Source organism: Dendrobates tinctorius, unplaced genomic scaffold (assembly GCF_039654945.1).
Source record: "Dendrobates tinctorius isolate UK_male_01 unplaced genomic scaffold, ASM3965494v1 ptg000003l, whole genome shotgun sequence".
NCBI classification, from domain to species: Eukaryota; Metazoa; Chordata; class Amphibia; order Anura; family Dendrobatidae; genus Dendrobates; species Dendrobates tinctorius.
Window position 1 is genome coordinate 91042182 of NW_027361671.1, and position 12176 is coordinate 91054357.

General features: G+C 45.2%; 1 protein-coding gene across 5 annotated transcripts in view; it reads left to right on the forward strand.

Moving 5' to 3' along the window:
- Window positions 1–12176, forward strand: part of TAOK3 (TAO kinase 3) — a 285404-nt gene that overhangs the window by 76978 nt on the left and 196250 nt on the right. The gene's annotated exons all lie outside the window — the stretch shown is intronic.

Genomic DNA, 12176 nt, shown 5'->3' on the forward strand with positions numbered 1-12176 from the left:
ATATAGTCTAAGCAACATTGTTATAAAGGGATGGTATACAGTTTGAATTGTGAAATTTGGTAAAGCATCTGAGAAATTTCCTAAGTTATTCAATAGATCTTTGATACCTGACGTAACTGGTGTGTTTTACTTTGAACATCCATGTCAGAATGGCTGTTAAAATACTCATCTTAGTATCAGGATTATGAGTTCAGCTATAAAATGGATCTGCTTTAAAGTGACATTTGTATTATGCCAAGTAACCTCCAAAATTACAGGGGGCTGCATAATCTTACAATCGTGCATCATAAGTAGTGGGTCAAAGGAGTCCTTTTTGTCAATGAAAGGAAAAGTCTGCCATTATTCAAACTTATCTTTCAGAACTGAGACTTTTTTCATTTGTTTTAACTACTTATTTATTCGGTCGTCCATGACAGCACCACCTGAGAGAGGGGATCCACCCCTTAGGAACAGGAAACCTACAGATACAAAAGGGTGGCACCTCTCCCACGCATCAGTTGGTTTCCTGTTCCTAGAGGACAGGACTCTCTACAGATCGTCCGTCATGGAGTCGTCGTTGAGTACCCAGGCCGGCTGACCGACCCAGGTAGCGAGGGGGTCTCCTACCTCGGTCAGTGCGGGGTCCCTGGAAGCGCCACGGTGGGGCCGGGTAGGTCACCACGGCAGTGGTCGGAGCAGGTGGAGCAGGGGTCCGGTGGATGCCGTCTCCAAAAAACGCCAGCACCTGGTACGTATGCCCCGGCTGCGCTTCCCCAGGCCCGGTCCTCCCGGTCAGTGCTGGCCCCTGGCGGGCTCATGGCGGCGTGCGCAGTGGGGCATTCCGGCCAGGAGGCGCTGCGTGGCTCCTTCGCGCGCGCTCCCGCGGGGATCTGATGAGCGGCGGAAGTGACGCGGCGGAAGGGGCGGAGCGATAGCGCCGATACCGGAAGTCGGGTGCCGGCCGGCCTCCGGCGCGCGCCGCGGGTGCATGCCCGTCCGGGGGTCGCTCGGCGACCCGGGTAAGGCGAGGGGGCCGGAGCATGGGGGAGGGAGTGCGGAAAGCCGGGTGGGTGGTGCTATGGCAGGATACCTGCTGACCCGGACACCAGGAGGCCATATAAGGCAGATGGGGATGCCGCTGGGGTGCTTCTGAAGGCCCCAGCAATGGATTCAACGGAAGCCCCCTTGGACCGGCAGGATGAGGCGCAGGAGCGCCCGCAAAATCAGGCCACGACAAAACCGCTTGCGAGTGGCCAGCAGAAAAAACAGAGACGAACTAGCGACCAGAGCCGCGAAAGTTCCTCCAGAAAGGACCCCCCTGCCTCCCTCCGTGATCCGGTACCTGCTTCATCTGCATGGGTAAGAGATCTCCGTGAATGTACCCTGATGCAGTGTTCCCTTATGTTTTTTTTTTTTTTTCAGGGGAAGAAGGCTACGGGAAAACAGAAGCACAGGGAATGTGCCCTCTGTAGTTCCCCCCTACCAGATGGCCACCCTAAAAAATTATGCCAACCATGCATTCGGCAAACGGTAGGGGTTATTAAAGACAGGGAGTCCAGGGGTAGATTGTCAGGCCCTTATACTCTCCCCCGTTTATGCAGGTAGCGGAAGAGACACCTGACTTCACTTCGAACCTGAGAGAGATGATCAGGGCAGAAATGAAAGTCTTACCTCAAAGAGAACCTTCTAGGAGAAGAGAGGCTAGTGGTTCAGGCTCGGAGACCTCAGTCGCCCCTAGGAAAGGTGACAATTCCTCGGCCTCCTCGTCGTCTTCCTCGGATGAAGACTCTAGCCGGTTCTGCTTCCCCTTAGACCAGATGGACAGATTAGTGAAAGCAATACGGTCCACCATGGGGGTAGCGGACAAAAAACGGTAACTCTCAGCACAGGACATAATGTTCGGGGGTCTAGACCCCAAAAAACGCAGAGCCTTTCCATTAAACGATAAGGTTCAAAACCTAATTGACAGAGAATGGAAGAGACCGGAAAAAAGGGGCTCCATGCCACCAGCCTTTAAGCGGAGATACCCCTTTGATAACCCGGTAGTAAACAGATGGGATAAAGCCCCGAAACTAGACTCAGCAGTAGCCAAAGCATCTAAAAAATCTGCCATACCATTTGACGATATGGCCTCCTTGAAAGATCTGCTAGATAAAAAAGCGGATTCTTTTCTTAAAGGGACATGGGAGATGTCAGCAGGCGCGTTAAGACCAGCGGTAGCTGCCACCTGTACAGCTAGATCGATGATGGTCTGGCTAGATCAGCTGGATTCCGAGCTAAAAGACGGAGCTTCAAGATCATCTATTCGGAAAAGTTTGCCGATCATTCAGAATGCCGCGGCATTTTTAGCCGATGCTTCTGCAGACTCTGCAAGAATGGCGGCTAAAGCCGCGGGTCTATCTAATGCAGCGCGAAGAGCGCTCTGGTTAAAATGTTGGCCAGGAGATATTCAAGCCCGGTCCCGTCTCTGTTCCATTCCCTGCGAGGGGGAGTACCTATTCGGCCCTGTCTTGGACGAATTGTTAGAGAAAGCTGGAGATGATAAAAAGAAATTTCCCAGTCTCCCAAACCCCTCGTACAGACGTCCTTTTACCAGAAAAGGTTTTTTCCGGAGAAGGCCGTCCAGAGATCAGGGCAGATGGGAGGAGAAAAAAAGGAAAGGTACAGGATTCATGTTTGGAGGGGGGCGCCAGGAAGGTCCAGCTCGAGATACGAAAAAGCCGCCCCAATGACTAGTTACCCCGGTAGGAGGGAGACTAGCTGCCTTCTACCCATCCTGGTCTCTGATCTCTAATAGCAGCTGGATATTGGGGATAATAGCCGTGGGACTACGACTAGAGTTTTCTAGGGTTCCCCTTGATCAATTTAAAATCACCCCACTCAGGTCGTCTGCTTCAGAGCAAGCTGCCCTGGAGGCCGAGGTTCATGACCTGTGCGCCAAAAAAGTCCTGATAGAGGTTCCAGAGACAGAATGGGGGAAGGGATTCTACTCCCCTCTGTTCCTGGTCCGCAAACCAGACAGCTCCTTTAGGACAATAATAAACCTTAAGGCCCTCAACAAGTTTTTGGTCATACGTCCTTTTAAAATGGATACAATTAAATCTGCAATAAAATTGCTGTTCCAAAACTGCTTTATGGTGGTGTTAGATCTGAAAGACGCATACTACCATATACCCATCCATGCAGGCCATCAGCGGTTTCTCAGAGTGGCGGTTCAGTTGGATGGGTCAATTCGACATTTCCAATATGCGGCCCTCCCTTTTGGAGTGGCAGTCGCTCCCCGAGTATTTACTAAAGTAATAGCGGAGGTCATGGCCCATCTACGTGAATCGAACATTCTGGTGATCCCCTACCTGGACGATTTTCTTATTGTAGGTAAAACGGCGAATCATTGTTCACAACAGCTACAAAAGGCAATGTCCGCCCTAGAACGGTTAGGATGGTTGCTGAACGTCAAAAAGTCTCGGTTGCAACCAATGAAAGTCCAACAATTCTTGGGCCTAACCCTGGATTCTGAAAAACAGGAATGCCGTCTGCCCCCGGAGAAGCTTGTTCGCCTCCGTTATCAGATCCTGAACGCCTCCAATAACCCCACCATGTCCCTCAGGAAAGCCATGTCCCTTCTAGGCTCCCTTTCGGCCTGTATCCCGGCAGTCCAGTGGGCCCAGTTTCATGCAAGGAAACTACAGAGCGAGGTCTTATTACATCAAAAGGTCCTTGGGGGTTACTTGGAGGGTCAGCTAACCTTGTCCCGTAACACAAGGGAGTCCCTAGAGTGGTGGTTAGACAAGGATAACTTGTCTAAAGGGGTGCCCTGGGAGTATAACGTAACCCGCATAGTCACCTAGTCACCACGGATGCTAGTCCTTACGGTTGGGGAGCTCATATGGGTGAAATATTAGTCCAGGACCAATGGCAACATGATCAGTTAGGAATGTCATCTAACCTAAAAGAATTGACAGCGGTAGAACAGGCGGCTAAAAAGCTCCTTGTGTATCTACAGGGCCATCACGTGCGGGTGTTCTCTGACAATCAGGTCGCCGTGGCATATATCAATCACCAAGGCGGGACCCGTTCCAGACCCCTGATGATTGTAGCAGAGCGGTTGTTCCATCTAGCAGAACAATACTTTCTATCTTTAACAGCGTTGCATATAAAAGGAAGAGACAACATCACGGCAGACTTTTTAAGCCGCAATCAGCTAAAGCAGGGGGAATGGTCCCTCAACTCCTCCATATTCAATCTGATTGTTCAAAAGTGGGGATATCCAGAGGTAGACCTCTTCGCCACCAGAGACAACAGGCAATTGAAACAATTCTGCTCCCTAAATCCCAGAGAGAATCCTCTGGTGGTAGATGCCTTCCTGATAAAGTGGGACTTCAAACTAGCCTACGCCTTCCCTCCCCTATCTCTTCTACCCCTGGTGATGAGGAAAATCAGGAAAGACAGAGCAAGGGTTATAGTCATCGCTCCATTTTGGCCCAGGAGAGCATGGTTCTCATGCCTCAGGACCATGTCGGTATCCGATCCTTGGGTTCTGCCGGACATCCCGGATCTCCTGTCCCAGGGCCCAGTCTTCCATCCTCAGGTAGCTGGCCTTCATCTGACGGCGTGAAGTTTGAACGGTCATTATTAGAAGAGAAGGGCTTCTCCGCAGACCTAGTTAACACCCTACTTAAGAGTAGGAAAATCATTACCACAAAAATTTGTCAGAATTTGGAAGAAATTCCTTCAAAACTCAGGAGTTGTCGCTGGGGATTCAGCGCCTATAATGCAGATATTAGAGTTCCTACAAAAAGGTCTGGACATGGGGCTCTCTACCAGTACCCTTAAAGTACAAGTGTCAGCCTTGGGGGCTCTGTTTAGCTGTAACATCGAAGCAGGTTCATTAAGGCGGCAGGTAGATCCAGGCCAATAATGAAGGATAGGTTCATGCCGTGGGACTTAAACCTAGTCCTCACTGCTATGACAGAGACCCCATTTGAACCTATCTCGTCGGCTTCCCTAAAAAACCTGTCCCTCAAGGTAGCCTTCCTGGTAGCTCTAACATCAGCCCGCAGAATAAGCGATATCCAGGCTTTATCTAGGTGTCCTCCTTATTTACAGTTCAAAGAGGATAGGGTAATACTTAGACCTGATCCAGCGTACTTGCCGAAGGTAGTGTCTAGTTTCCATAGGACACAGGAAATAGTTCTTCCATCCTTCCTCCCTAATCCAACTAACGAGAAGGAAAAGAAACTACACACCCTGGATGTCAGGAGAGGCCTCATAGAATATCTGACAGTCACCGATCCCTGGAAGAAAGATAATGCCCTATTTATCTCTCATCAAGGCCCCAGGAAAGGTTGTAGAGCATCAAAAAATACACTAGCCAGATGGATTAGAGAGGCGATTTCAATAGCATACACCTCAAAGGGCAGGTCGCCACCCGGGAAGCTGAGGGCGCATTCCACCAGAGCCATGGCAACCTCATGGGCCGAAAGATCAGAAGTCTCCATTGACCAGATTTGTAAGGCGGCTACTTGGTCCTCTCCGAGCACCTTTTATAGTCATTATAGGCTAGACCTGGGTGCTTCCACAGACCTCTCTTTTGGTATAAGGGTGCTGCAGGCTGTAGTCCCTCCCTAAAGCTGATATTACTCTCTGTAAATCTCTCAGGTGGTGCTGTCATGGACGACCGAATAAAGTCTTAGTTACTCACCGGTTAACGGTATTTTTCGGAGTCCATGACAGCACCCGTATATTCCCTCCCTTATAGTTTGGGGTGTGCACGTCTATTTCTTGTATATGCTCACTGGTGGTAAAAGTTTATAATTGTAAAGAATACTGTACATAAATCATGCATTAACCTTGGAAGTCCTCTTGTGCTCTGTAATCCAACTGATGCGTGGGAGAGGTGCCACCCTTTTGTATCTGTAGGTTTCCTGTTCCTAAGGGGTGGATCCCCTCTCTCAGGTGGTGCTGTCATGGACTCCGAAAAATACCGTTAACCGGTGAGTAACTAAGACTTTCAGAGTGTGAGATCTTGTGATGTCATGCAAGATTTTATGCTGTAATTGCAAGATGTTCTGCTGAGGGTTGTAGGATTCCTCTCTGCATGCCAAAATTGCACAGCACCAAAGTTTAGACCCAGCTTTTGCTAGAAAGTTGGGGACTATTAAGGTCCCCTCTTTTTTTTTTTTCCCTATATTTTATTTTGGAAAATCCTAGCTATAGCTGCTCATTGTTTTCTTAGTTTTGTTCCAACTTTTTTCTATTTTGTATACACTTGCTCTGTTTCCAGCGCTCTGGCCCTCTCCTGCATCATGTGACTGCAGCTTTGACGTGCTTCATTCACTACCTTGGACTATTAGTTCGCCTCTTAGAGTACATGCACGTGTTAAATATTTAGACCAGATTTTTCAGCGTTGGAATGAAAAATTGTGCGTAAAATGACGTGGTTTTCACTGCAGTTTCATATTTATTGGAATGTGCGAAAAACGCTGAAAGATTAGACATGCTGCAGATTTGAAGTAAAAGGGAAAAAAAAAAAAGCTTTGGTGGTTCAAATCTACATGGGGAAAAAACCCAACAGCTTGTGCGCAAGATTTCAGAAATGTCATTCGCTTGCTGGTAAAGAAATCTCATTTACTTCAGCTAAAATGCAGTGTGTTAAAAAAAAAAAACCTTAAACGGAACTTGCCACGTCGTCTCTAGCAACTAAACTGTCCCCAGAGTGGTGTTTAGTGATTGTTTTCAATTAGTCCGGTGCCGTAATTCTTTCCAAAAATCGCTTAGTTATATAGTACCTTCTCTTAGTCATGGGGTGGCGCTTCATTTTCTTTCAGTCGTGGGCTCGTCATATCATCGACGCCCACGCACTCTGATGGTGGCGCACTTGGGAACGTCCCGGGAATCTGCTTTAAAATCCCGCCCTTGCGCAGTGACAAAGCGTAGTCACAGAGCCCATGACTTGAGTCAATGAAGCTGGGTATGTACACCCAGACTCCGTGTGTGTGTGTGTGTGTGTGTGTGTGTGTGTGTGTGTGAGCTTGTCACTGCACAAGTGCGGGGTTTTAGAGCAAATTCCTATGGCACCAAGCGCACCCCTGAACATCCGAGTGCATGAACATCGACAATATGAAGAGCCCATAGCTGAAAGGATATGAAGCGCCACCCCTATGACTAAAAGAGAAGTTACTCCAATGAACTGTTTGTACCAAGGACTGTGACAAGAACAAGGGGGCATTCTCTTCGTTTGGAGGAAAGACAATTTCTGCAACCAGCATAGAAGAGGGTTCTTCACTGTAAGAGCAGAGAGGCTCTGGAATTCTCTTCCTGAGGAAGTGGTGATGGCCAACTCACTGAATGAATTTAAGTAAGGAATGGATGCTTTTCTTGTGAGTAACAGTATACTGTAGAAGGTTACGAATAACAGAATATTATAGGTAGATGGTTGACCCGGCTTAGGGGAAGGAATTTTTTTCCCTATGGAGAAACTTGGCTTCTACTCTGTGGGTTTTTTGCCTTCCCCAAGATCAATAATGCAGAACAGCTGCACTAAAAATAGGCTGAACTAGATGGACATAAGGTCTTCCTTCAGCCTTCAAAACTATGTTACTATGTTACTATAGAACTATTCAAAGTGATTTTTGCAGATGATTAAGGCACCGTTTTGATTGGAAACGTGTTAGTGTTTCACATTGCATCCCTAACACACATAGGGGGAAAAATGTAGTTGCTAAAAATGACGTTACAGGTTTCCTTTAATGTAAGCTTTCAAGAGCTTCTTCATAGACTTGCATTGAGAACAGGGGCATACATCATGGGGCCTCATATCAGAAGATCTAACTGTATAATTGCTTGCATACAGTATAATAGCCCTCCGAATATTATAAAGGCCCCACATAGCCTTCGATATAGTATAATGGGTCCTGTATAGTATGTGCACGACCATACCCCCATAATCCTCCATTCAGTATAATATACTTATTATATCTCATCTCCCGAGATTACAGTGCCGAGATCTCCATCTGCGCTTGCGCGGCGGCCACTTTCCTCGAAGCAATCCACCGCACAGGCATGGATGGAACGGCAGAGCCCCCCACGCAGCACGGGACAGAGCCCGGCGGTGGCGACAGCACCCCGGGGACATAGTGGGCAGCAGTACCAGGGGACAGAGTGGGCGACAGTACCAGGGGACAGAGTGGTCAGCAATAAGACGCCTGAATTATAAGAAGCACCACCATTTTATTTAAAAAAAAGTTTTTTTCCTATTTTTCTCCTCAAAATTTGGGGTGCGTCTTATAAAGCGAAAAATACGGTAATATTGATTACATATATACAGTACAGACAAAGTTTGGACTCACCTTCTCATTCAAAGAGTTTTCTTTATTTTCATGACTGAAAATTGTAGATTCACTCTGAAGGCATCAAAACTATGAATTAACACATGGAAATATTTAATTAACAAAAAAGTATGAAACAACTGAAAATATGTCTTATATTCTAGGTTCTTCAAAGTAGCCATCTTTTTGCTTTGATTACTGCTTTGCACACTCTTAGCATTCTCTTGATGAGCTTCAAGAGGTAGTCACCGGAAATGGTTTTCACTTCACAGGTGTGCCCTGTCAGGTTTAATAAGTGGGATTTCTTAGGGGGGGAGCAGAACCTCATACTGCACACCTCAGCTGCTGCAGAACCTCATGCTGCACACCCCTACACTTGAAAATAAAGCCTGCACCTTAAGAATATGTGGTGATGAATGCAGTCTATTTATTCCAACTATCAATTGATGTTGATGTGTTACTGGGCGTCCTTTTGGGCAGCTATGAGGTGTACCTGACTGTTGCTAAAAAAAAAAAAAGTGTTAGTCTGTGTGCTACCCGGCTTTCATTCTTTTTGGTACAGATAAGATATGATATGGATAGATGGAGATGGATAAATGGATAGAGCAGATTTCTAATCTGCTTTTGCTATTGAAAACATCTATGAGCTCAAAAACCTTTCAGGTGATGCAGTTTTTTAAAAAGCTGATCTGCTTTTGCAGCTGAAAAACGTATCCTCAAAAAACGCAGGAAAAACGCTGTGTGTAAATGTAGCCTTAGATCAGGAATAGAACAGCCATTTATAGGACATTTCGTAACTTTCCCAAATTCCTATGAAAAAATATTCAGCAAATTCTGCATTGAACTACTGTACCCAATTTAATATATATTTTAGGAGTTGGTCCATTTTATACTGACTCCGACTCCACCAAAATGAGCTCCGACTCCACAGCCCTGCTGCTGAGGTGAACACAGTGAGGTGAACTACAAGAGTTGGTTTATGTCGTGATTGGGGTACACCTTGTTGCTGTGGGATGGTTTTTACATTTTTGTGAAAAGGTATCTGGTTAACATTCCTATGTTGTTTACATGTTCTTGGTTTTTACTACTACAGGGGTAAGTAGGGTGTTTGCTAGTTCTTGTCTTGGGTTCCCTTTAACTATATCTTATTTGCTGGAAAGCACATGCAATTTGGAAGTAGTGTTACATCCATTTGCGAGAAGGGCTTAAGGAATCCCCTCTTCAGAGACTGGCACACCTCACTGGGAAGGTTGGATCTACAGACACCCAAGGAAAGAAGTGGATACACCTGTGGGAAATCGCTTCCCTAGAGTAGGACACAGTATGACTGGTGTAGACGGATTAGGCTATGTGCACACTGAGTCTCTCTATTAAGGTTTTAAAGTAGAAACTGAGCAGAGACTCGCAAGATTTTGAGGAGTGTTTGGAGAGTCTCTGCTCAATTACTGCTCCAAAAAACAAAACCAACCAATCCCCAAACAATAAACTGTCTCAGTTTGCATCCTAGTTACATCCGTTCCTAATGAAAAAAGAATTCCCATCGTACTCACATTTTAGAAAATGTCCGTCTTTCTCTTCAGGAGTGCCATTCCAATACTGCTGACCCACCAAAATGTGCAGCCAAAGAAAAAGAATAGATGGGCATATCCAAGTATGAAAAAATTCCTCAAGCTTCATTTCAGATGCATGGCATTAAAAAATCCACATGGGAATGATGTGGTATAGGAATCGTTCAGAAACGCGAGAGCGGTTCCTATACATCTGTTTTACTTCTATGTTTTTTGTTTTTTTTCTTCACTAAAGAGGGGACAGTAAAGAAGACCCCCTGGAAAGTTACTTGTTGCTGCATACATTTATCACTACCATTCATCAGGCAGATCACAGTAAGCGATGCGCACTGTGTGATCTGTAATAGGCAGTTTGTGCATATAGGCTGCCATGGTTCTCGGCAGTGCGAGGTGATGATGCATCACCGAGAAAGATTTAATATATTCAGGAGCTTCTCACAAAATTAGAATATCATCAAAAAGTTAATTTATTTCAGTTCTTCAGAACAAAAAGTGAAACTCTTGTGTTATATAGAGTCATTACAAACAGAGTGATGTATTTCAAGTGTAATAATTAATAGAATTAATAATTAGAATATTAAAAAAAAACCTGGAAAGGCTTCATAAGCATTTAAAAAGGTGCTTTAGTATTTTTCAGTAGGCTCCACAATCATGGGGAAGACTGCGAACTTGACAGATATCCAGAAGGCAGTCATTGACCCACTCCAGAAGGCAAGTACATTTTGTATTTTATTTGGACATCAAGGTCCCAGAGTCTAGAGGAAGAGTGGAGAGGCCACAATCCAAGCTACTTGAGGTCTAGTGTGAAGTTTCCACAATCAGTGATGGTTTGCGCAGCCATGTCATCTGCTGGTGTAGGTCCACTGTGTTTTATCAAAACCAAAGTCAGCGCAGCAGTCTATCTGGAAATTTTAGAGCACTTCATGCTTCCCTCTGCCGAAAAGCCTTTTGGAGATGGAAATTTAATTCTCCAGCAGGACTTGGCACCTGTCCACACTGCCAAAAGTACCAATACCTGGTTTAAAAACAACAGTATCACTGTGCTTGATTGGCCAGCAAACTTACCCAACCTTAACCCCATAGAGAATCTATGGGGTATTGTCAAGAGGAAGATGAGACACCAAACCCAACAATGCAGACGAGCTGAAGGCTGCTATCAAAGCAACCTGGGCTTCCATAACACCTCAGCAGTGCCACAGGATGATCGCCTCCATGCCACGCCACAGTGATGCAGTAATTGATGCAAAAGGATTGAGTGCATTTACTGAACATAAATTTCAGTAGGCCAACGTTTTGGATTTTAGCCGCTTAATAACCAGGACAAATTTTTGAAATCTGACCAGTGTCACTTTATGTGGTGGTAATTCTGGAACGCTTCAACAAATTCCAGTGATTTTGAGATTGTGTTTTCGTCAAACATAATTTATGATAATGATAAATTTAGGTTGATGTGTTATGTATTTTTTTTTTTAAATAAACACAAAAAAGATTTGACACATGAAGAAAAAGAAAAAAAAAAAAAAAAATAGCAATTCTCAAACTTTGATTATTCCTTTAATCCACATAGTCACACCACAGAAAGCCATTCATAAATAACGTTTCCCTCATGTCTGCTTTACATCAGCGCCATTTGTAAAATGTTTCATTAGCATTTTAAGAGGTTTAAAAATGTAGCAGTGATTTTTTTTTTTTTTTTTTTTTTTTTCCATATTTTCAAGAAAATTTACTTTTTTTTCTTTTAGGGACTTATCCTATGTGGTCCTGTCTATTGGAAACCCCCCAAAAGTGATACCATTTTAAAACTGCACCACTCAACACTGAAAACTGCTGTCAGGTAATTTATTAACCCTTCAGGTGATTTTCGGGAATTAATGCAAAGTGGCATAACAGGTGGAAAAGTGTATTTTTACCACCTAAATGTCATGTCACTATCTTCTGAACAGGCCTCTATAGCCGGCAAACTCTTAAGGCCGTTATTTGGCCATTAACTGTTATGGCAAACATCAGGACCACATATGATCTCTGGGTGCCGATGAGGTTAAATAGGAAGCCCCCACACTCTGTTAACCATTTGCATGACGAAGTCGCTTTTGACAGCAGCAGCTAAGAGATTAGTCCCTTAATGACAGCCAATACGTCTTTTTTACTGACCTGAGATATGAGAATATCATCCCCATACAGGTGACAATCCAGTGGCTGTCAACTGTACACTATAGCTGACAACTTGCTGCATCAGCCACGATCAGTGTTGGCACCGTCCATATCTGTTTAGCCTCTTAGTTGCTGCTGTCAAAAGTGACTC